The 23,830-nt window shown below is 33.9% G+C and overlaps 1 long non-coding RNA gene across 2 annotated transcripts in view; it reads left to right on the top strand.

Annotated features, from left to right (window-relative positions):
* The first annotated feature begins 1,351 nt into the window (after positions 1-1,351).
* Positions 1,352-23,830, top strand: part of LOC124992651 (uncharacterized) — a 50,228-nt gene continuing 27,749 nt past the window's right edge. Inside the window, exons 1-3 of one of the 2 annotated variants that reach the window (XR_007110162.1) lie at positions 1,356-1,406; positions 1,839-1,944; positions 4,747-4,890. This is a non-coding gene — a long non-coding RNA (uncharacterized LOC124992651). Of the gene's footprint in view, positions 1,407-1,838; positions 1,945-4,746; positions 4,891-23,830 lie in introns of both variants that reach the window. The other variant, XR_007110163.1, reaches the window with a different exon arrangement.

Here is a 23,830-nt window from a genome sequence, read left to right as displayed (position 1 = left end):
TAGTACCTGAAAAATACACTTTTAATTCAGTTCAAAATTCTTCTGTACTCAGGTGGAATCATATTTACTTTATTAGGAGGCGCTCGTACCTGTCTCCTGCTCATGAAAAATCCAATTTCTTATTCTACCGAGAGAAAGTATGTCAGGCAGGTATGGGGCTAGGCAGCCATAAACAAGTCTACATTCAGCTCACACAATCTAACCCTTTTAGAGACTATCAGTGAGTTTATTTTCAAGGGGACTGAAGTTGATTATGAGAACAAAGAAGCAAAAGTCATACTATATAATAAAAATGGAAATTAGTTTAAATTTTCAATTCTGTTTTCTTCACAATGAACATAAAGTTCACGTTCTGCACATCTGTTTGCTGAGATGGAGCTGTAGTTATTTAGGGTAAACTAAAATAAACCCAAATAGGTTTCTAGGGTCATCCTCAGAACTGAAAACATGTATCTGGGTTTCTTCGTGGGCAGGTTTTGAGACATACTACTTGGGGTTTTCATGCAGGTTGTGATTTCCTCATTTTTACAAGAACTATAAAATCACAGTGTTTTCCCATTATATTTTCCCTTTCAAGCTTGGCTAGCAAGCTGCACTGATCTGGTGCCAATATTATATCCTGACACACTGAAGGCCAAATGTCTGCATTTTAGAAAACTTAATTATAAAGAAAAGATTTTATAAAAAGCCTGCTACTGATAGAAATGTTTTCATTAAGTCTATTTTCATCCGATTAGGAGCCAAAGCAGCTTCCTTTCTGTTTCTTTTTCCTTCTTTTCCTGAACCACTTTGCTGCTGTGTTTGCAGCCTGGTGCTGCAGAGCTGTGCTAGCACAGGAGACCAGGAAGCAGACGTGACCAGACACAAAGGTGATAAAGGCTCGTCTCATTTCAGTGTTCAACCAGAGTGGAATGCAAATAGCAAGCAGGGCATGACAAAAAGTAAATTCAATCTTTAAAAATCCTTCTTTTAATAATCTGAGATGGTATGGCAGCTCAGGTAAGGCATTTCTATGAGTATAGACTTTTTAGTTCAGCAAAATCCCCTTAAAAGCCTGATAAGAGATAATATAAATTTGTCCCTTTAATATAAATGATATTTCTTTGGCTTTTGCAGTACCTTTTAAACACACAAACCCATACGCACACCTATGTTTTTCTGATGACTTCTCTTTAGTATATCACTTAATTACAAATTTCCATTGCAAATGTTTTTGCTTATCTACTATTATAAGACACTGACCTGGGAGGTGGAAGTTTAAACATTAACAAGAAATTTATTTGTCCTCTAACAAATAAATGACAAGTGGCCTGGAACCATACCCAGAGACATTTAATCCACTACAATATTGCAAAGTGCTTCTTTACAGCCATGAATATAATGCACATTGGAGCACCTGGAAAGAGGTACGTGGTTCTGCTTTTTGGAATTAAAGACTGTTTCCAGATCACACGCATCAGAAGTGGATTTTGAAAGAGAGAGAGAGAAAGGAATTTGTCAGATGTAATAGAAGTATGTTCCAGACAGAAGTTCAAATACATATTCTCTTTTGAGTTCAGTTCAACGAGATTTGAGGACAAACATTGAGATATATATTGATATTAACTTGGGTTTGAATTTTGACCCAGACTTAGATCAGCTGGCTGCTAAAAAGTAGTGTTCTAATATCTGAGAATAATGCTCAGTTGATTAAATGGCACAACTTGTAGAAGTACGACATACCTGAGAGTCCTTTGCAAGCTGACTTACTTATAAATGAAGTTGTACCTTAGTGTAATGTGATTAATACAGCTTTGAGAATCAGATCACCTTGATTAAATCTCTCTTACATTTACCAGCTGAGTGAGCTTGGGAAAGTGGACTAACTTCTGAATGATGGTCTTTTCACCTGTGTGATGAACACAATGGAGCTTAGCAGCACTGTTGGGAAGATTGGAACTGAAGGTGAGACTTCTGGTTCACTGTGTAGTCCATAGTGCTGCTCTGTAAATGAGCAAAAGAAAATGGTGCAGAAAGGGAAATTTATTTATCCTATATCATGAGGCAGGCAAGGAGAGTAGTACTATATCTGTATAAAAATTTACCCATTCCATTTTTTAAAGGAATCCATAACCTTCTGCTGCTTTTTAAAAATAATATTTTGCAAACCCCAATACTTCTGAGATGGCATTAGCGTCTGCCCTCTGTATCCCACAATTTGTGGGCAACATGGTAGTGAGCAGTTATTAAGTGTCAAGCAGAGGGTAGAGACAAAGGGGAAAGATGTAGACTTTCTGTGCTTGTTTTTTCCATTCTAGAACCTTCTTTTCCTATGCTCACCTTCAACAGAACAGGTTTCTGACATAAGCATGCAAAAGTTATGATATAACATGTCCCAAAACATTCATCTGAGATAGATTCAAACAGGGTGAGAATCTCACTAGCATTTCCTTCTAGAAGCAGATTTCTTTTGTCTCCTATAACTACGCTCAAGCTGAGCATGTCAGCAGCAGCAGAGGGAGATTTGTGATCTGAATCTCAGGCTTGAAGTTGTTTACTGTTGAGTATATTCAAGCATCATTGCATTTTCTTCTCTCTTTTTAATATGTTACTGGCAGTCTAATGGCTTAAAGCATCTCTGTCCAAATGGGATCTTTTTTGCTTTGTTCTGCCTTCTCTCTGCCTCAGACACATGGCCACCTGGCATATGCTGTGTGTTCTCTGTGCAGAGACTGCCAGCAAGCAAACAAAGCCCGTGTGGACACGCATGGGCAGAGCAGTCCCGGTGGCTGGGAATTCAGTCAACCCGCTGGTCATTTGGTCAAACATTCAGATCAGATGGTCTCTTTGACTAAATTAACTGTAGGAACAGCAGATCCTGTCATGGATAGACTGAGAAAAGAAGGGTAGCAATTCACAAGTTTCCTTTCAATGCCCCATATCACTGACAATCTCCCAACAAATTTGATATTTAAAAAATTCAAATTAGATAATTATTGGCCAAAGCTACGTAATTATTTTAGAATTTGCAGAGGAAAATGAGGAGAAAAATTCAAAGTGGTTGTTTTAAAATACAGTCTCCATCTCTCCTTAGAAATTACAAGGATTTTTAAAAAGCTAATAGCTCTTCTGTACATAAAAGGCAGTATTCAAGATTAGTATATTCCAGGAGGCAATTTCTCTATATATCTAAGTTATAATAAAACCAATTTGGGAAACAAAGGAACAAACCTGCAAATAGAAGTAGCTACCAGGACTGTTTTAAGTGGTAGCCATACACATTTTTGCATTCCTTTTCTCTTGAGGTGATACTGTATGAAGCACAACTTGCTTTCCACAAAGTAAAAACATAATTAAAAGGGCATACAAGATTCAGTGTCTTAATTTCTTGGTTTTCTAAATTTATATTTCACTCTTTGAAAGATACGTAGAGTAGCTTTTGAAACTTTAGTTGCACAATTGTTTCTATTTTTGCTAAAATAATTTGTTGGCAAACAGTTATCCCAATAAGTTTAGCATAAGATAGTGTATTTACAGTTACAATGAGACAGTGATTCCCCAAGCTGGCACTTTCCTTTTCTCCATTTACAGTTTGATTAAACAACAGGGGTCACTGAACTCTAAGAACACACTGAAGCTTAGGGGTATAGTTTCAAATCTTCAAAAGGCACATTATACATTTGATTAGTGTCTAGCCTTCATAAGACAAACCACAGATAGATAAGTCTAAAATAGCCATAGATAAGTCTAACATGAACTGTAGTCTCAGTAACTACACAACTGTGGTCAAAGCAATTCAATTTTTGTTAACTATCCAAAAATAAACCATACCTCTATTGATTGTTCAGGTTTTAGAATGGATGATGAAAAGTCCTACTTCAGTAACTTATCTGTCTTAAGTAAGGAAAGCACATTAATGATACAAGATAATAGATGAAAGGTGCAACATCAGTGAATTCTTCGACTCTTCTCTTTTGTCATTTTCCCTACCTGAGTTTTCTCTTATCAGATACCAGATTAGTATACTGTGTCTTCTAAAATTTTATATAATATGAATTGCAGTTATCCAAGTTCAGGCTATCTAAACGAGTTTTCTGTGGTATATCCGTATCCTGCTACTTAATTTCTTGGCCTCAAGTTTGCCAGGATATAAATGTCAATGTCTATATCTATATCTGTATCTACATCTTCAGATACACCATTATCATCATCTATTTATGCTTTAATATGAACATATTTTCTAGAGGAAAAAATTATATGTGAACACCCATGTTTTTCTAAGCCATCTTTCCTACTTAATTTATTATAGCTTCTTCCCTAACAGAATGTGTGCATGTGTGTGTGTAGCAACAATCCTTCCATAGATCAATATTTTTTTAAAGATGAAAAATGAACTTACATTCTTCAATTGGATATTTATGATCTTCATCAATCTATTCTTTAAGGTGACTTTCCTACCATACTTATTATAATTCTTTTTCTCACACTTAACTCTCTCTTAAACTGGTTCCTCATACTCAGCAAATATTTTTTTATATTCATGTTATTGATCATGTGATGCCACATGCTAAAGCCTTTTTTCTCTTCCATTTCCATGTTTGCTAATTCAATGCATCCCATGTATGGCTGAAGTACAACTTAAACCACAAAATCTTTCCTGATTTTCTGTTTTATGTACTTTCTCTCAAATCAAATATAATAGAGCATAGCATTTCTACATGCTGTCTTGTGGTTATTACTTTGTAATTGTATTTTTTTATTCAATAGATATTGAGAACTTACTATGGGTCTAGTGTTACACTAAGAACTGGAGATATAAAGATGGAAAACAACTCATATTATCCCTACCATCAAGAAGTTCATAAGCCAGTGATGAGACACATGGGGAACAGTATGACTTCATATTGAAAGGTACTGAAAGTATAGAACAACAGCTCTTACATAGAAAAATGGCTATATTATAATCTGGGACATTATGAAGTATATGACAGATGAAAATACACTTGGACTAAAAATAAAGCTGAACAGGAATTTCCAGTGAACCAGTCACAGGATATAGAGTAGTGTGTCATGAGACATTCCAGACAGATGAACACCTGCAAAGGCACAAGTTTAAATGCATGTTTGAGGACAACCAAATAGCTCAAATGGCTAGAACTTACATTGCATGAAGACAAGTAATGAGAACTAATATAGGAGAGGCAGTCAGAAGTGCCTTATCTTTTCTTGGATGTTATCTAGCTTATCTTGGATGTTATCAATAAGGAATATCATCAGATATTCCTACTGAAAAGGCCATTTTGCCGAAGTTATGGAGTGAGGTATACCAGTCAAACAGTTATTAGTTGGAAGGATAAGATTAGTTTCTTATATAAAATGTGGATAGTAAGCATAGGGAGGAAAGCAGAAGAAAGATTTACAAAGCTTGCTTAGATTCTGTCTCTTTGAGGTGTAGAGGCAAATGACTACAAAACAGGAGGCACAGGTTTGGGAAGTAGAATGAGAACATCTACAAATTGGGAGAGTTGGTTTAATCATTTTTCCAGATGTTTGTATGTAGATTTTGGAGTCTACTCATAGACTATTTAGGTCTTTCAGAATAAGAATCACTAACTTTTTTTTTCTGCATTTACACTGCACATAATCCATGGTCCTGTCTTTAGAACTTGAAGAGGGAATGAGTGGACTTGGTAGATTATATAGGTCTCAGCAACTGTGCTGGTCTGGCAGTTTAGGGGACCTCAGTTTCAAAACAGACCATCTCTCCAATTTCAGTGGCAAAGAAGGTGGAAGTGTTTATCCTTTTCAGCCTTCCGAGTTTCTGATGAACGTGGCAGCTGGCATGAAGGTATTGTAGGTTCTTGCGTCCCCTTTTTTATGACCTGGGATTCCCAAAGTCTTTTACTAACTTCTGAGTTCTTAAGAGAAATAATACAACTTATTGGTGATTGGTGATGATTTTGCTAAGCCAGCTCGTTAATTTCTGGATCCCAGATACTAGGAAGTACTGAGTGGTTTTGAATAATAAAAATATTAATGTAGTAATTTCTCAAAGGTTATATCACCTCTGAAAACATAGGAAGTTTAAACTTAAATTTAAATTCAAAGTGTCTTGAAAATGCATATCATAAAGATTTCCCACATAAATATTGTTTGAGCAACAAAGCTATGAGACAATAGTACTAGTACGTCATCATGGAGGCAAAAATAAGGAAGTATTGGAAGTATGTCAAACACCACTTGTTTTTCTTTTCAGTTTGAGTTCATCTCAGACTAACATCATGATTAATTAATGAATTTAATATATTCAACCTTTCTTGTGTTTCTGGGCTCCTGTGGAAAAATGATTTATTTTTTATTCAACTCCTAACCAGTTTTAATGAAACTTTAAAATAATATTTTAGGATGTATCAAATTGCATTCTACTGTCACATATAGCTAATTTGAACAAATAAAAAAAAGAAAAGAAAAGATTTTAGTTTCAGTAGTTATCAGGAAGAAAAACAATAGTTTTTTAATTGGTGAGATTTTAGTTTCCCAAAAGTAGCTAATATAAATTAGGATGTTTTTCTACAAAGTTACTTATTGAAATAAAGATATTTTCTAGTTCAGTTTTATAATGTCTAAACGATGAGGGAAAGACAAAGAAAGGAAATATAATTTAACAATTTGAGGGTTTTTTTTTTTTTTAGTGTTAGTGAAAGTTTTGCATAAACTTGAGAGAAGGAAAAATAATTTGATAAATCATTATTGCAGTGTTACAATGGTTTGTAATAGCATTATTCCAATTTGGATATGGTTGTAATAGGTTTATAGATAGGAACGATATGGTCATTTAACACAATACAAAAGAGAAGCAAGGACAAATATAAAAATATATATTTATGTGTGATTGGTGTGCTGCAAGAAATCATAAATATATCATAATGGAAAATTAAGAAGAATAAATATTCAAAATAGGCAATATCCATGGTAATTGAAGATAATTAGAAAAGAATTCCTCCCAGTAGATATGCTGAAACTTCTGTTGGCTCACATGATAAAGCAGCTGTTTCAGCCCTACAGAGAAGTGAGATGAAGTTTTTATTGCCCTGACTGAATCTTGCTTTAAATAACAGCATCCCTTTTTGGCTAAAATTTTCTGTGTCTTTGATTTTAGGGAATTATACAGTTACATAGGAGATACTAATTTTTTAAAAAAAATCATAAAACATATATGGGGGACACAGATAATATATAAATTTGAAGTCATATGGGAGTGGGACAATGTGGGACCATTTATTTAGGGATTGTTGATTCCCACTGCAGTACAGAATTTGGAATATATATTTATATATATTAAGTATATTATATATAAATAATATAATATATTTAATATAAATAATAATATATATAAATAATAATAATATATTTAATATATTAAATATAATATATTAAATTCCTCTGAAATACACATTTCTTAGATGAGAAAACCACAGTTCAGGAAAACCCCTGTGGAAAACAAAGTGCATTTAAATTAATGAAGGAAGAAATGTAGAAAGACACTCTACCAAAAATGGCACACCAGCCAGCCACGGTCACTGTTTTCAGAGGATATATGGAAACTGTATGGATTGCAATCAAGCTTTCAAGGAGCTTCCACAATCTGCATTTTGAGACAAGGCTATTCATGAAAGTCACAGATATTCTTCCTTTGCTATTAAGGGAAAGACCTGAGTATCAAATTTCTCTTTGTTTGCAGAGCAAGAACAAATTATATTCTGAGGTCTCGTGAAAGTATTTTCATTGTAAAACTGATTCTCTTTGGGTAGGGATGCTGCAGACATCAAAGACTTTGCCTACTTAGCTTATTTTTCTCATTCGCTCATCTGCATTAAGGTAGGAGAATTTAGAAACCATTATCCTCTAAGATGCCTGCACCTTACCAGCCACCTCTTATCTTTTATCATTAGTCAGTCAAGATAAAACCATATCTGAGCAAATATTAATACCTGAGCACTGTTTACATGTATGGAGGTTCCCAAGAAAGTAAGTGGGATCTTCCACTCAGGAAGCAATTCCATAAAAGACAGAGAGAGGGCACAGAATTTAGCTATACAGCTGTAAGACTCATGTAAGTCATATTATATCACAAAATTGCTTGATGACATGAAGGGAAGGAATAGTTCACTCTCAATTTTACCTGAACTTGCTTATGATGAACAGAAAATTTCCTGAAATTCCCTCAAAAGTCTAATTTCAATCTTCAATAGAATAAAAAGATAATCTTTGTAGATTTACATTAAATGTATATAATGAAATGTGCTATTAACTTTTATTATTTCTCTGATGACTAAAAGGATAACTTGGGATTCATTTTTTAGTGAATTTTCTTGTAGTTGTTTTATTTGAATTCCTCTGAAAACATGCCCTCTGATATTTATTCTTTACATGATTTGAATTTTATAATTTTGGAATTGAAAAAACAGTTATTCATTATTTGTGTGTATCAGAGAAGCAGCAGAAAGTAGTGCTGATAAAAAGGTTGAATAATGGCTAGACTCCAAAACTATTTTCCTAGGATACAGTTTGGTGAACACTGTATTAAATCACAGACTCACAGAATATTAAAGGAGGGAAAAACTTGAAGATCACCTAACCCAGCCCCATCGTTTTTACAGATCAGGAAATAAGCTAAAGAGATTAAGTGACTCATCTACAGTCATCAGCAAGTTAGTAACTGAACCTGAACCAAAATCCAAACATTCTATCTCATGGCCCACTGTGTTTGCCCAAATAATGCCAGTTTTCTAAATTGTATATTTTAATGAGGGTGAAAAGGTAGGATAATCACATGATTAAAAATTTATAAAAGGCATAGAGTGAAAAGTGTATTTTTCACACCTTGCCTCTTGTAATTGCTTACCATCCCCTTTCTTCAATACTTCCTTATTGGAATAACTACTTTCAAAATGTTGCTCAAAATCACAATCTCATTGAAATCCCACATTTTTTATGGCTTTTTTTTCATTACTGTGACAAAAGACCTAACAAGAACAATATATAGTTAGTTTCTTTTGTCTCACAGTTTTAGAAGTTCAGTCCATGGTCAGCCTGCTCCATAACTCTGGTTCTAGGTGAGGCAGAAAATTATGGTGGAAAGGTGTGGCAGAGGAAAGCAGCTCAGGACATAGTAACCAGGTAGGGGAGAGAGAGAGAGAGAGATGACTCTGCTCATCAGGGTCAAAATATAAACTTAAGTCATGCCCCCAGCAACCTAGTTCCTCAGCTATGCTCTGTTTGCCTATGATTGCCACTCAGTTAATCTATACCAGTGAATTGATCCACCAATTAGGTAACACCTTCCATAATCCAATCATTTTGCCTCTGAAAGTTCTTGCATTATCTCACACATGAGCTTCTAGAGGACATCTCATATCTAAAACAAAATGCCCACTTTACTTAAAATCAAAACTTGTAGCTTCAGTACTCTCTATCCCATTAACTTATTTAATCCTTTCATCAAACCAATCATTTCCTATCATATTGTGTATCTTGCTTCTTTTTATTTGCTCATTGTTTATCTGTCTATACTAGAACACAAGATACATGGAGGAAACAGTTTTGTCTACATCTTAATTATTATATCCCCAATGCTTAGTTGGATCTGAATAAATATTTGTTGGATTGAATTAAATCAAATACAATAACTTTGAACTACTGAGTGTTTAGTATATTACTCCTTGAATATTCTATGATTTATGCTTTCTAACAACGTTCTAATGTTTAGTACATGGATGTAACTGTTACATCATCACAAAGAACTTCACCTTATATTGTTGTAAAGTTTCCCTTTTATTCCTGCTATAGTTTGGATCTGGAGTGTCCCTTAAAAATCCACATGATAAATACTTCGTTGCCAACCTGCAGTGCTATTAAGAGGTAGAACCTTTATAACCTTTAGGAGGTGAGGCCTGGTAGAAGGCAGTTACATCTCTGAGGGTGTGCCCTTGAAGGGGATATTTGGATGCCACTCCCTTTTTTCTTTCTTTGTTTCCAAGTCAGCATGAGATGAGCAGCTTTTTTCCACCATGTGTTCCCCACCATAATGTTCTGCCCTGCCACAGGCCCAAAAGCAATCTTCCAACCAACCATGAACTGAAACTGCTAAAATTGTGGGCCAAAATAAGTCTCCCTCCTCTTAAGATAATTATCTCAGAGGTATTTTGCCATAGCAATAGAAAACTCATTAACATAATACATTTTAATTCATGTTTTCATAAGTTCTGTCTTAACTCATGAAGTCATTTTGCTGAATCTTTTTAGTTTTCATTAATATATACTCTTTCCCATTCTTTTATTTTCATATTATCTTGTTATGCTTTCTGGGTTTTGTGCGTGTGTGTGTGTGTGTGTGTGTGTGTGTGCATTTACTGTTGAAAATATTTATTAGGTTTTTTTTTTTTTTTTTTTTTTTTTTTTTTTGCAAGGATGGGGCTGGGGATTAAAACCAGGAATCACACTTGTTAAGCAAACACTGTACTACTGAGCTACATTCCCAGCCATCTTATTTTATTTTATTTTAAAGACAGACTCTTAGAACTGAGAATTAATGCAACCACTCTGGAAGGCAATATGGAGATTTCTCAAAAATCTAGGACTGGAACCACCATACCACCTAGCTGTCCCACTCCATGGTATATATCCAAAAGACCTAAAATCAGCATAGTATAGGGATGCAACCACATCAATTTCATAGCAAAAAAATTCATAATGCCAAGCTATGGAACCAAACTATGTGGCCTTCAATAGATGAATGGATAAAGGTGGTATATATACACAATGGAGTATTATTCATTCAAAAAGAAAGATGAAATTAAATCATTTGCTTATAAATGGATGGAACTGGAGACTATAATGCTAAGTGAAATAAGCCAGAACCAGAAAATCAGTGGTCAAATGTTTTCTCTGGTATGCAGAAGCTAGTTTAAAATAAGGGGAAAAATAAATAAAAGTGTGTGAGAGAGAGAAAAAATAAATGGGGTATGGAGATGGCATGGAATTCCACCAAAATAAAAGAAAAATCAGGGGAGCAAAAGAAGGGGACAAAGGGGGAGGAAGGAGGGACAGGATAAGGGGAAAACAATAAGTGTCTGACCTAACATTCCTATGTACACATATGAATATACTATAAGGGTGAGTCTCACCCTTGTGTATATCTACAAAACACTATTTAAAAAGAAAAACAAATGTAAGTAAATATCAGAAAGATCAGTAGAGGAAAGGGAACAGGGGGAGGAAAAAGGGGGAGACTAGTGTAAGTACTAGGGACTGAATTGGAGCAAATTATATTCTGTGCATTTATAATTCTGTCAAAATGAATCCCACATGCTATGTATAGCTAATATGAGCCAATTAAAAAATTTAAAAGATATAGAATCTCATTAAGATACCCAGGCTGACCTCAAACTTACCACCCTCCTATCTCAACCTCCCATATAGCTAGGAATATAGGTGAGCACATCAAAATGAACCAGATAAAAATCTTTAATTAATCATATCCACAAAGACACCAACCAAGCTAGCATCTTTATTTTGTTGTTGATTTAGATAGTGACTATTACTTCCCTTCAACAATATCATTGTTCTGTGTTCCTCTTTCTTCCTTGCCCTCTCTCTTTAATACTTGATTGTCTTTATTACTCTTTACCTTTGGACTATTAAATGTGAATGAATTTATACTACTTGGTTTGCCATATTTAAGTTTCAGGTATTTTAGAGGGGACAATCTGCCAAACTTGCTATACAGGCAATTCTAATTTTTGTTTACTCAGATAAATTTTTGTGTTGTTTCTAATATAAGAGGTTGTAAAATTGATGAGAAAATAAATTAAACAAATTAGGGAAATTGGTGACTAATGAGTATTGATTATCTACTGCTACTATAATGAATTGCCATAAACTCAAGACTTAAATCAAATTTATTCCTACAGTTCTGGAGGTCAGAAGTCCAAAATAAATCCATACAGTCTAAATTCAAGATTTTAACAAGGCTGTCTCTTAAGGGGAACTCTAAGGTGAAATGTTTCCCTGCCTTTTCCAGATTATAGTCTGTCTGTATTCCTGGATCTATGGACCCTCCAACATCCTCAAAGTCAGCATAGCAGCACTGTCAATTTTCACTCTCTGCTCCTCTCATCCTACCACCTTCTTTAACCCTGATTCTTCTGCTTCTGTTTTATAAGGACCTTTGTAATCACATTGGACACCCAGATGAACCAAGCTAATCCCTTCATCGAAAAATCTTTAATTTAATCACATCCACAAAGACGCTTTTGCAACATGGTGAAATATTCACAGGTCCTAAGAACCTGGTGGGGGGGCATTATTCATACTAACAATAGCAAAACCTTTAGTGAAATTTCCACTTACTTTAAATAGAAAAAATTTAAAATATAGCCAATGACCTTGTGATTCTATGTAGAAAGAAAGGCAGGAAAATGTGATTTCAGGCAGTGTCAGAAGCATATTTTGGTTGTACTGAAAGAGATAAGCTTACAAAGGTGAGGGGTCATTTCAGTACTGACATAAGAGAAGCTGTTGGTGTTTACACTTGACCATCTTCAGCCTCTACCTTAACTGTGATATTATACCTGGTTAGTTTGTCCTGTCCCAAAGTGGCTGTACCCATTTAGGTTTGTAGACTTCTTCATGAAACTGAATTGTCCCAGACAAAGTAGAGATTGTTGAAAACCACTGATGTTTTGCATGATTGTGGCAAGAGTTGAAAATATATGCAGTTGGATCCTTATCTAACTAAGTGGTGACTAAAAATAATGGGGAAATTGTGCATGCACTGAACACATACAGACCTTTATGTTGTCATTATTCCATAAAAATGCAGTGATCATTAGGTTAAGTGAAATAAGTCAGGTACAAGAAAGATAAGTTCCTAATGATCTCACTCATATATGAAATATAAAAAAGTTGATCTTGTAAAAGTTGAGAGTAGAAAAGCAGTTACCAGAGACTGGTGAAAATAGTTGGAAGGAGGGATAGAGAAAGATTGATCGATGGGCACTAAGTTATAGTGAGTTAGGAATAAGAAGTACTCTACAGTTCAAAAATCTCAAAGAAAAGATTTTGAAATATTTACCATAAAGAAATGATAAATATTTGAAGAGATATGCTTAGCCTGACTTAAACATAACACAATTCATACATGTATTGAAATCTCACATTAACATGAATAATATGCATAATTTTTATTTTTATTTATCAGCTAAAGTAAATTAAAAATAAAAAGAGTATAACCACTATTTACCAGAATTTATATTACATTAGATTCTATAAATGATCTAGAGATGATTTAAAGTGTATAGGAGACTATGTGTAGGTTATTGGCAAATACTATATCATTTTAAATAAGGGGCTTGAGCATCTATGAATTTGGGTGCTTACAGGGATTCCAAGAAACAATTTTCATATAAATATGAAGAGAAGACTAAAAAGATAATATTACAAATACATATTTTATCTATTTGCCTTTTTTTGGCCTATATATTATTAAAACCTTTGGTTCCCAGATATTTCAGATGAGACAATCAGAAAATTAGTCTTCTATCAGTCTTTCCTATTTTTCTTTTATCATTTCTTTATTATTAGGAATATGCATTTGACTTCTCTAACTTAATTGTGTCACATTGATCTTGCAAATATATTCAATACTTTCTACCAGTTCTTGTGTCCGGTTTTGATCAGTCTTTCTTACTTAACTGATCTCTTCCTTTTGTATTCATTTTAAGAAGTTCTCTTGAGAATAAAATTCTCAAATTCTTGCATGTTTAAAGCAATTACCTGTAACTTTATACTCAGTATGGCTTCTCTGCATATAAAATTTGTGGTTCATGCTTTCTATCCTTAAGCATCTTTTACATATTGGTTCACTGGCTTTTGGTGTTGAAATTCCTTGGAAAAATTTGAGACCAGCTTGATTTGTTTTTCCCTTTACAAGTGCCTTCATATTCTTGACACCTAGATATCTTTAATACACAATATTTTTTGCTGTCCTGACGTGTTTTAGATCACGTTTCTATGGCTCAATGTGTTCCTTTTAGTTATGAAAAGCTGTCTTCGTTTATGATATTTTCAGTGGCAAAATAAATATAACAAAGTTTATTGTTTTAACATTTTATTTTTACAGCTCATTGGCATTAAGTATGTTTACATCCTTGTATGATCATCAGTAGTCTTGGTCTCTAGAATTTTTTCATCTTCCCTACCTAAAACTCTGTACCCAATAAACAGTAACTTCCCTCATTCTCTGTTCCCTGCACCCACTGGCAACCATCATTCTATTTTCTATTTCTAGAAATTTGATTCATTTAGGTGTATCACATAAGGAATTATACCATATTTGTCCTTTTGTAATCTTCTATGAAGCTTTTAAAAATCATACCTTGAATATATTATTTTTTGTTTATTTCATTTTGGTTTCTTCAATAGGTCTCCAACTATGCACATATAATTATGCATACCTAATTTAAATTGCTAACACTTTAAATGCTTTAAAAATTTTTTGTTTTCATTTTTTTACTTTTATATTGTTTTATTTACCTTGTTTTACTAATGACTATTCTTCTTTAAGTTTCTCTGTATTTCTGTGATCTTTTTTTCTACTTTTCTGAGGTAAGACAGCTCGTGTTTCAGTTCACATATTTTCTTGACGTCTCTTGCCCGAGTTCTTTTGTTTGTGTTTCTAGTCTAATGTCACCGAGGCTCGTGTTTCATGAGGTTGTTTTTCTCAGTTCATGCTGAAATATTTGTTCACACTTTTTATAGGCACCGTAGTCATGGTTTTACTCGACATTGTGCTTCATGTTTCATGTGTATATTTTCTTGTGTAGATTATGTTCCACTTTCATTTATATTTACTCCCCAATGAATGAGTGGAATTTTCCTGGGCAAATTATTTTCATAAGGTTGCCATAGATTAGATATTCTGGAGTGTTTTCAAGCTTTCAAAATCCAAATTTTCTCTCCTTTGCTGACACATATCTCTAGATTGATTCATGCTAAAATACCTCTTCCAGAACATTGTGTGTGTGGTGTGTTTGTATGTGTGTGTGTGTGTGTTTCTTTCATCTAAGTTACTTTGAGAGGGGGTTGGGGGCAGCCTTGCCATTAGAGCTGCTCAGACCAGTTCCATTCCTGTTAATGCAAAGAAGAAATATAACTTCAAATTCACAGTGAGCCACTCACTTTTAGGAAATATACTTTTACTGGTACTTTCTGAAACATGCCATCACTGAGTAATTTTATAATTCATATTATTCCCTGAAATTTTTGCTATGTAGCTTCTGTTCAATGTATACATTTCAATTTTGCATCCTAGTTTACTTGAAAATGCAGTAAGAGTCAGTTTTATTATCATTGTGGCTCTTGCATGATTTCTAAAAAGGGAAGAGTAAAAGATGCTGACTTAGGCAAGGAAATTCCCTTAATAGCTTCTTATCTGAACTCCAAAAAGTAATATAAGTTTCAAGTAGGGAAATAAATAACCCTCATGTTGTGCTGTATCCTATTTGAAGTTAGGTTCCATGATATTATCCATAGTGTGCTTCATGCATCACTTCTTACATTATCTTTGTATTTATCTTTTTATTTATTCTTGTTTCCCATGGAGTGCTTACAATAATATCATTATAAGGGCTTAGCCAATATTTGTTGGAATCTAGTAGATGAATGAATAGTGAATGTTATATATCAAAATAATGGTACAATTTTTATGCACACCATAGACAAGATATGAGAAATTCTCTACCTACCTGAGTCTTCTGAACACTCAATTAACCCTTCCTAATCAGTTAACACTGTATCTTTGCAGTTATTTCTTAATTGATTTTTGTTAAATGATAAGGTGATAATTTTAAACATGACCATTGGCAGATTACACATTTCAACAGTAGTGCCAACATACAAGGATAACTCCCGTGTACTACCTCATCATATATAAATAATTCAATGTATTGAAAAATTTGAAACAAGGATATAGGAAAATGTTCTTTATCTGGGTCAGAGAATTAACACAATGACTTATTTATAATACTTGAATTTATTTGTTTCTTTCAACTAGTTCAACAGTTTTCCAGGATTCACACCATGGACATAAGCTGATCAATAAAGTTTTGAAACTTTTTAATATCTTCTTTGTAGGACACAGTATGTCCTTTTGATAGACTATTTCCCCAACAGTAAAACAGTTGTTTTTAAAAACTTTTTAGCTTTATTGCTTTATCTTTATGTGCCATCCAAAACTGACATGACATTAGAGAGGCAATTTGTATAATTACAAAGAGTTTTGCAATCTCTGGATTTATACTGATATGTAATCTCAAGATGAAATAAAAGCCCTTGGTTAGTAAGCTGGTTAAGAAGATGTTAATTTCAATTATTATCCAGTATAGACTCACCCTACTGAGTATGAATACTGTATTTGTATTAATTATCTTAATTTAATTGCTGTTATTAATCTAAATACTTAACAAATGGGATCATATCTGCAATGAATTTTTAAGAAGCTTTGTAGAGGTTTATCATCTTTCCCCATTGAATTTTATTATAGCAAATATGAAACATAAACGCATCTTACATTCTTCACCTTTGCATATTTAAAAAAATTAAATTTCTGTTTCTTAAGAATAGAACTAAAACCATTTCATTAATGAAAGCTAATATCATCCATTCTTAAGTAAGATTATTGATATTTATTATTCCTAGAACATTTAAAATGTCAAATATAAAGCCATTATTTGATTTATCTCCATCTAAGGAAAAATACAGTATTTTCTCAGACCCCATTTTACCATCCAGAGAGAAACACATACACACACACGGACACACATATATCTATATCTATATTTATAAATCTATCTTTGTATCTATAGGAGAACTCAAAAGTAATATAAATTTCAAATTGGGAAACAAGTAATGCAAATGTTTTAACAGAAAGTACTAGAGGTCAGGTTTCACGATTTATATTTTTATTCATAAAATGTTTACTATATGTGTGTGTATGTATAAATTTCATACTAACTGTAATTTTTGAAAAATTTAGTGTTAGCAGGATCTTAGTATCCTTCTCCCTCTACATTAAGAGCATTACAATGGCTCTTTCTTACAAGAATAATCAACCTGTAACATGGTCTCCAATAATCTCTACCTCCAGAATTCAACAAAGTTGATAATCCCTTCCCCTTGAGTGGGCTGGAATTTCCCACTCATTTTAATGAATAGAATACTGTGGAGGTGATGGGATGGCACTTACACAATTAAATGTTTTAAAGATTATATTTTCCTTCTGTAGCCTCGCCCCATCCCACCCCTCATTATTCATGCTGGGAAAAGCAAGCCCTCTGTTACCAGCAGTCCTGTGGAAAAGCACACACAGTATGAAGAATGAGCCCCTCATTTCAACAGGCTTCAGAGAGTCAGAGCACTCTGGTACCATTCCAGTGAGCTTGGAAGCAGATCTTGGCTTTAGGATGTGACCTTAGACATGATGGCAGCCTGAAGCTGGACCTTGAGCCACTGATGCCCATTTAAGTTGTGCCCAGATTCCTGACCAAGAGCAACTGTGAGATAATAAATGTCTTTATTTTAAACCACTGTTTTGGGGGAGTTAATTCGTTGTGCAGCAGTGGACAATTAATATAATTACCAATAATCCCCTTAAATCAAAGAATTCTTCTGACATAAGATTAGAAACTAAATTTTTCAAGGCTATAGACAAGTGTTTCTTTACAAATATAAAATTAAGTGGGGTCATCTGTTTTAAACATTGACAATAATGCATTTTATTAGTAAAATTTGGAAGTTAATAAAATGAAAATCTTAGCCCTTAAGATTTTTATAAACTATTTCTCAAACTATACGCTTTTTCATGATGTGCAACTGGTTTTAGAACTAGACCAATGGAAGTTTGAGTATATCTTTAGCTCTTTCTTATTTGTTTTTTTGAGCTTCATATCCACATATACAGCTACCTATTGAACATCTCTACTTGAATGTTTTAAAGTCATTTCATGCTTATTTATAAAATTCCAAGCCTACCCCTCTTCTCTTTTCTCTCCTAGTGAGCATCTCCCTCAGGCCTCCATTTTGATGCTCCAGAAACTGAGGAGTTATCTATTACTAATCCCTATGTTAAAAGGAAATGAGTTAAATTCTGGAACTATCCCTGATTTAGTATAGGTTGAACAACAATGAAGCCGATTTCTCTTTTAGATGTTTTCTAAGTAAGCTGATCCTGGCTCTTGGGGCAGACAATCCTGCTCTCTTCAGCACAGGACATCCGTTTGCGGTTTCCAGGCAGTGGTTCAAATGCTCTCTATCAGTCGGAAAGGGAAAGGGCAGTGAATAAAATGCGTAGTCCAAGCAGTGGCATGCATCACCACCACGGCTCACATGCCACTGGCCACAGCTTAGTCAGGAGAAAACATCAACTTGCAAGGAACGTGTAATCTGAGAAATATAATCTTTAGTTGGTTAACCATGATCCTAGCTCAAATTGAATGGGACAGTACAGTTTGAGGTTAAGATTACAAAGTGTTGGGACAGATTTCCCAGGTTCAAATTCCTGCTCTACCACTTATCAGCTGTGTGATCTTGGACAAGTTATTTTTGCTTCTCTGTGTAATAGATTCCTCCTATGGAAAATGTGCACAGTCCAATCTACATCATGGATATCTATTTATAGAGTCTTTAGAAATGTGCTTGGTATACTTAAGTGTTTTTAGGTTAGAATGAGTGCTACTAAAGCAGGAGATCATATATATTTGTGGAAAAGAGACACTCCACTTTCAGTCCCTTATTTATTTTCTATATTTACTATCACCAAGTTTTGTTGATTATGGCTCCTCAAACTTCTTTCACTCTGCCCTAAAATATGCTGTCCACAACGAAAGAAGATTATTCTCCGCTCATTAATCTTCATGATTTCCCAAACCCTCTCATTGTATTTATAATAAGAATGGAAGAAAAGAAGACATGATGGGTGGATGGAAGGAAGAGAAGGAGGGAAGAAGGAAGGAAGAAAGAGAGGGAGGCAGACAGACAGGCTCTTTCTTATGACCTGCAAGTCTCTGCCTGTCTGGCACTTGTCTAAATCTGGGGCTTCTCATTCTCCTGCCTCTCAACACTCTATCCCCAAATGTCTCATTATAGTTTATTGTATAGATATACAGTTTCCTCCTTATTGTCCTTCCTTTCTGGAATATACCTACTCTTCCTTCAATTGACACTTTTTTTGGAGATCTAAATTAATTATCATTTTCTCTGTCACATGCTAATAACCACCTGGGTAAGTACAGGTCAGCTATGTCTCTCAAAATAATGTGATCTTTCCTACAAAGTACATGACTCATTTTGTTGTCATATGAATTTATTGTGATTTTTAAAATTTTTGTTTCTCTTACTATTTTGTAAACTTTTTAATGATGGTGATTAGTTTTATTTTGTTTTCTGAAAGTATCTCTAACTTGTAACACATACATGGGCACATAACAGACATTCAAGAAATACTTGTATGGAAGAAATGAATCCCTGTTGAAAAAAATTATGTTACATTGATGATGAAAACTATTACAAATAAGCTACTGAGAACAGACTCAGGGATGTCTGCTAGTATGCAGGAGCCAGAGGTATACCTTGAGGCAAACTGCGAATCATGAAAACGAATCAACAAAAACTTTGTCATCATAATTGCACTATGACTTTTAAAACATTTCTCCACTAAGCAATAAATGAGAGGTAATTATAAGATATGTGCATTAGTAAAATAACAGAGCATTTCTCTTTGTCTTTATTAGAAAATTTATGAATATAGAGAAGAGTAGAAAGTGCAATGGACACTCATATACCCATCACCAGTATCAAATCATCAAAATTTTGCATACTTATTCCATCTACCTATGTACCTTTGTTCGGGAGGTGCATTTTAAAGTGGATCTCTGGAAGAATGCCATTTAATTCTTAAATATTTTACTGTGTTTCTTTAAAATAGCAACAAGAGCACTTATACAAACACATGACATTAACACATATGAAAAATTATTCTATCCTTAGGCAATATCCAGTACTGTTACTAATCGGGTTTCCTTTTTTGTTTAATTTTTTTTTACACAATTCAAGATCCAAATAATGTATACTCTTTATACTTGGTTATTATGGAAATAAGAATATTTATAAGTAAAAAAGTTTGATTTACATTTAATAACATCTCACAACTTATGTCTTTGTAACAGACTGGTGGGAACATATAGGTAATTTACTTGATTTTACTAACCAGAACCATGTCAAAATAAAACAGCTACAAATGTTCAAAATAACAGCTATTAACAATTGGAACCTGGGCTCCCCAATAAATTCGTAAGACAACAAAATAAGGCATGTACTTTGTAGGAAAGATCACATTATTTTGAGAGACATAGCTGACCTTGCCTATCATGCACAAGACCCAGAATTCATTCCCCAGTACTGAAAAGAGAAACAAAACAAAACAAAACAAAACAATTGGAACTTATGTCCTCTCCCTTTAAATTTGTCTTGACAAATTAAATGTGGAAGAAAGGCAAGTGTGCCAGATCTGGGGTTCAAGTCTTCAGAAACTGGAAGCTTCCAACTTTTCTCTTGGCATACTGTCTTTGCAAATCTTGAGCTACTATGTAAGAAATCTGACGGCCCTGAGGCCACCACTCTGGAGAGTCCATACAGAGGCAGTCCCTGCTGAGTCCAGCATTGCTGCCTTCCCAAAGGAGACCCAAGAGATGAATACTATCCTGTAGCCTCCAGACAAGCCCAACCACTAACTGAACAGCACTGGAAAACCTGTCTCAGCAGAACCACCCAGCTGAGCTCAGACTAAATTATTTTGAACTTTTTATTTTATTTACTTTTGTATGTGGTACTGAGGATTGAACCCAGTTCCTCAGGCGTGCTAGGCAAGCACTCCATCACTGAGCCACAATCCCAGTCCCTGACTAAATTTTTCGATTGTGAAATTTTAGAGGGTACTTGTTTCAACTGCATAGTCTTAGGGTAATTTGTTAACTAGAAATAACTACCAGGAATCTAAAAGAAAATATACCTTTTTAGAACTACCTTGAAATTTCTAAATCTCGTTTACTGAAAGTACTAGGTCATAATTTGCCTAAAATGTACTAAACATGTTTAGTAGGGCTCATTAATATAACCCAAGAATATAATCACTGAGCTCTACCTTTTTAGAATTCTATTTTTCCAATCCAGAAAATCTCTCCCAATACCTGACTCCAGAGTGAACTTCTTGCTAGTTTTGTCAATGATATTTTGCCAATAATATTGCAGGTTTCCCTCTTTTTTTCCAAGTTTAACAGAGCTATACTTTAAATATGCATTTGAGTGAACAGTACCCATTGAGATGAGAGTAACAAGAGATGGAGGAAAAGAAATGAAAGACAAGAAGACATTAACTCTGTGGCAGTTGGCTTCTAGATTGTTTTTTGTTTCTATAAGTCCTTTTACAGGTGTCTGCTTTAGCATCCAAAGTTTAACTAATTTCATCTTATGAATATATTTTTTGTATATTAGAAAAAAGTGAATAATTCTAAAATTCAGATTTTTAAAAGATTTCCCTAGGAACAGCTAAATTATTGCCTAAGGGCCAATGTATGAAAAAACTAGTCAAGTAGAACATTTCTTTTTATGGAGTTGTGTCCAGGAAGTGATATTTCAAAGCAAAGAGATGTTTCACAATTTCTAAATCTATATACTGTATTCTACTAAGGTATTCAGGTACTGTTAAGCATCCTCTGATGCTGGTCCAACAGAATTTTCACTTCAGTATCTCTGGAAATGCAAACATACATAAACTTTTCTTCCTAATTGTTCCTTGGGAGTATAGTTTTTTCTTGTAAATATCCAAAAGTTTTCCTGTAGCAGTTGCTGTAGTAATAATTTTGAGGGCAAATTAAATTTTTTGAGTCAAAACATATTGTGAGTCCTTCTCTTTAGTAGTCATTTTTCTCATCTTCAAGTACTATTTCCTGAATTTCCAACATCTTTTTCCCTTTTTGTTTCTTTGCATTTTAAATTACTTCATGAATCTGGTGACCAACTCTAGGTCCTGTAACCAAAGTTGGCTGTATCTGGTTCTTGTTGAAACAGACAAAAATAAATTTCTCTTTGGAGTGATCAAAGGGACAGAGCAGTTGGCAAATTTCAAAGCATGATTATGGGTTAAACATTTTTCCTGTTCCTTCTGAGGCCAACTGCTAAAAGAATTCATTGGCTAAGAAAGTCTTGGTTTCTTTTTTTGGATAAGGTTTGTGTTTTAATTTTATTTATCTGGACAGTTACAGAATGAGATTCTTTCTTGTGGTTCACAAACAATAAATTTCAAATCTATATGTCAATGCAGAATGAAAACATTAAAACATAGAGTGGATTTTCCAGAAACCAAATGGCTGGCATTTCACTGAATATCCACAGTTAAAAACTATAATGCTCCGTGGCTATTCCCAACCAACAGCAAGTGCTAACAGGTTTTCTCTTCAAATGTTCCTCATAAAAGACAAATATAGGGCACTTCATAATTGTATATCCCTGTGTGCCTTCTAAGAAACATCTGGAAATCGCCAAGGTAGGCACCTGCAACCAAACTAGTTACCCATCTAATTTATGTCATTAAAAAAATACTAACGTATCCTCTTAGTAAGCTTTAAATTAGTCACCTACATTCTATTATCAATAGGAAGGCAGGTCACTTCCTTCTTTTAGGTTTCTGGTAATATTTTTCCTCCTTTTACAAGTCAGGGGAACATTCATGAGATAAAAGAAAAGAAAAAAGTAACTTTCATTTAATTTTATTTTAGCTACTTTTTCCAAAAAAAAAAAAAAAAATAATAATAATAATAATAATAATAGTAGGGAGTAAGAGTAGGTCTGCTTTGAATTATTTTTGTTTAAATTAATACATGGTAGTGTGATGGCCTTTAATTCTGGATGTGCTAAGGGAAAGTGATATTATTGCTATTGTAGTCCTTTTAGTCAAGTAGTAAAACAAACCTAGGCTTTGAAGCTATGGTCAACTGTAAAGGAAGCTCAAAGAACATGTAATCTTGATGTTCTTTAGAAATGAGAAATCTCTATAGATGACAGTATACATGGGAGAGCTGTTTATTTTGCTGACTGAGCCACTCAAAGGTAGAAAGTAGAAGAAAGCAGACATGTCGTTTGCATTGAACCTGAACTTAGATCTTTAGGGTTCAAATAGTCTGGAATCAAGTCCTAGGTAAGCCCCACAGCTGCTGGAGTTTCCTGGGGACCAGTTATTTAACTTCTCATTCTTTATCTCCATAACAGGGATCAAAGAACATATTTCTTAAGGTGTCTGCCATTATTATTAGAGTAAAACAAATTCTGAGTGGCATGTTTTACATTACTTTGTATTTAAGTTACATAAAATTTTACTAAAATTAGGCTATTTTACTGACTGGAACTGACCACATTTTAGTAAAAATTTAGTAGCTAAAATTAGAATGGGATTTCACATTTCCCAAAGCAGTACTTTTGCTAAGCTTAAATTGTCAAATTATTTTTTTAAAAAAATATGCAGTTGGCTAAGTAATAATAAAATTGAAAGTCAAAACTTTAAAAATGTTTTTAAGAAGATTGAATCTTAGCTGTTTCTGTAGTGGGGTAATACAGATACTGCTAGGTACTGGGTTGGAGGCACAGATAAGAGTGTCTAGTTCATGCCCATGACAGATTTTTTTTTTTTTTAGATATTTTTAATCAAATAAACTAAGTGCAACTTTCTGAATTTCCTGGATTT

This window comes from Sciurus carolinensis, chromosome 9 (genome assembly GCF_902686445.1).
Source record: "Sciurus carolinensis chromosome 9, mSciCar1.2, whole genome shotgun sequence".
NCBI classification, from domain to species: domain Eukaryota; kingdom Metazoa; phylum Chordata; class Mammalia; order Rodentia; family Sciuridae; genus Sciurus; species Sciurus carolinensis.
This window is presented reverse-complemented; position numbering and strand designations above follow the sequence as displayed.